The sequence below is a fragment of the Callorhinus ursinus genome, unplaced genomic scaffold (assembly GCF_003265705.2).
Source record: "Callorhinus ursinus isolate GAN/ISIS: 27379988/994484 unplaced genomic scaffold, GSC_fseal_2.0 scaffold10, whole genome shotgun sequence".
Classification (NCBI taxonomy): domain Eukaryota; kingdom Metazoa; phylum Chordata; class Mammalia; order Carnivora; family Otariidae; genus Callorhinus; species Callorhinus ursinus.
The window spans coordinates 41,998,275-42,001,085 of record NW_027397072.1 but is presented as its reverse complement, the minus strand read 5'-3'; the positions used below and the strand labels follow the sequence as shown (position 1 = coordinate 42,001,085).

Below are 2,811 nucleotides of genomic sequence, written 5' to 3'. Positions count from 1 at the left end.
TACTTAAATCCACATTTTCTAAGATTATTTTATTGATAACAATGAGAACCATTTCAGAAAGTCTGCCTCTGAGGTTTTTGAAAAATGATTATGCTTACAGCTAGGGTTCCTGACAATCTATTATTTTCAGTCTCAAGTAGAGAAAAGATGTGAAATCAAACTTCAGAGTAAGATATGCTTTACATAAGATATGATTGGAATATTCAGTATTGCTGGTGCCAACTCAGATGTCTGCAGGGTATATACTGCTTAAGCGCTTTGAAGAATATTGACTTGGGTTATCTTCATTGTCAATAATAGTACATTTGCAGAGGTCATTGAAGAGCTTGTCAATTTTATTGACAGGACCAATCCCATACATTAAGGAGCTACAAAATATTTTAATCACACCATGGGAACCTGCAACTGATCTACCCAGCCTGTTTAAAATTAACTTTATTATTGCCTAACTGTTAAAGACATATGTAGACTGTTAAATTTGATTAAAAGCAAATTGATATCCATGAGTAATTCTCTTCCTAAATTGTATAGTTTGGATTGAAGATATTTTTCTCATTTTTTTCTCTCCCTTGAAATCAACACACATTTCACAGTCTGGCTAACATACTACATCATGATCAACTGGATTCATACAAAGGCTGCTTAAGACATGACATCCAAAGGCCAGATTTTTTGCTGGCGTACCAACTAGTTTTGTTGTGAGAATCCTAGGTGAGATCGGGTGCTAAGATTATATATAAATTTCTCACTCTATTTTAGAGAATCTAAAACCTTTTTAACCAGTTTGGTTTCTAGTTTGTAGATCAAGGATAGATAATGCTTTGGTGGGAAAGAGGAAGATACAATGGCCATCAAAAATTAATTTCAGTGTCCTTTCCACTGAATGTGTGAATTGTTTTATAGGCTAAATGGAATCAATATTCTGGTAATGGATGACATCACACTTCACTTATTATAAGCCTTTACTCATCATTCAAGAAAATCGTATAACATACTGCATAGATGCCTTGTCCAAACTTCAGGCATTCTCAGAAATGGCTAGAGAAGGCAGACAAATTTGACAAATCTTTAACATATGGATAGTAATGTACATTTTTAAAATCCTATAGAGGGCGGGCCCGGCGCCACCGCCCACGCTCGCTCCTGTCGTCGGACTCGGGCCGGCGCGGCGCGCGAGCAGCATGAGCGCGCGCTTGGGCCGGTGACCGCCGTGGCGATGGACCGCGGCTTCGTCGCGGGCGGGAGGCTGAAAAGTCCGCCGGGCCGCCGGCGGCTTCTGCTCTTCCTGCCGTCAGGCAGCTGCGGAAGTCCGGGCGGCCGCGGCGTCTCGGCGCGCCACTGCCTGTCAGCGCTGTCCGTGGGTCTGGGGGCCCGCGGCGGCGCGTCACGTGCCTCCCCGCTGCTCCTCCTCCTGCTCGTGCCCTCCCCGCGCCTGGCCGCCGTCGCCCCGCGCCGGCCCCTCGCGGACCCGGAGCGCTCGCGCCCGAGGCCCTCCGTCCCCGCGGCCGGCCGTGGTGGCGCGGGGAGGTACCTACGGGGCCTGGTCCCAGGCATCGCCTGGGCCGCCGGCGCCCTCCACCTGTGCCGCGGCCGAGTGGCCGCCCTCACTTCGTCCAGGAGAGAGCTGAGCCTCTCTGCTGGGAGCCTGCAGCTGGAGCGCAGGAGAGATCTGGAGCACAAAAGGAGAGATTTCACCTCTTGTGGGAACAAGAAGCTCTACTTTGACACCCATGCCTTAATGTGTTTACTGGAAGAAAATGGGTTCTCCACCCAGCAAGCAGAAATCACTCTCTCTGCATTGGTCAAGATCACGGACACCAACATAGATATTGTCTACAAGGATATGGTCACCAAGATGCAGCAGGAGATCACCGTACAGCAAATAATGTCTCAGATTGCCAACGTGAAAAAAGATATGATTATTTTGGAGAAGAGCGAATTTTCAGCCCTCAGAGCAGAAAATGAGAAGATAAACGTGGAACTACATCGGTTAAAACAACAAATAATGGATGAAGTGGTCAAAGTCCGAACAGATACCAAGTTAGACTTCAATCTAGAAAAGAGCAGAGTGAAGGAATTGTACTCGTTGAATGAAAGGAAGCTGCTGGAAATGAGGACAGAAATGGTGGCATTGCATGCCCAGCAAGATCGTGCTGTCACCCAGACAGGAAGATAGACACTGAGGTCGCTGGCCTCAAAACCATGCTGGAGTCACACAAGCTCGATAACATTAAATATTTAGCAGGATCTGTATTTACGTGCCTAACAGTAGCTCTGGGATTTTATCGCCTGTGGATATAATAAAGTGTCTATTTAAAGAGAAAAAAATAAAATAAAATAAAATCCTATAAAATGTCAGTATTTCCTGTCCACCCCAGCCTCATGTCTGGCCCTCTCTAAACACCCTGATTGGTTCCACTGGATTGCTGTAGAAACAGATAAATTTTATACTCATGACTCACCTCTAAGAGCTTTCCAAGACATTATGTATTCTCTATATTAGACACCACTTTATTGACTTGCAAAGCCTGCCAAATTTCCAAGCCTCTCTTATGATTCATAGTGAAGGTCCTCATAATTAATCTTCAAGTATATCAGCAAATCAGTCTCACAACTCTCTGGGTAGTTGTAGTCTAAAGGCATCTTAGTTTCTTCGCAATGCCAATTCAATTTTTAATCTCATGTCTCATACCAGTCAGTTGCAAAACAGCTAATTCTAACCCTGGCTCTTGATCCTACTTTGTAACTCAGATTCAGGCACATGAAGATAATAAATACCCCAACTTTATGATGAGTTATCCAAATAGTCAA

At 44.9% G+C, this 2,811-nt stretch overlaps 1 pseudogene; it reads left to right on the top strand.

Moving 5' to 3' along the window:
* The first annotated feature begins 1,210 nt into the window (after window positions 1–1,210).
* On the top strand, window positions 1,211–2,484 carry LOC112820659 (mitochondrial calcium uniporter regulator 1 pseudogene; annotated as a pseudogene).
* The last annotated feature ends 327 nt before the right edge of the window (window positions 2,485–2,811 follow it).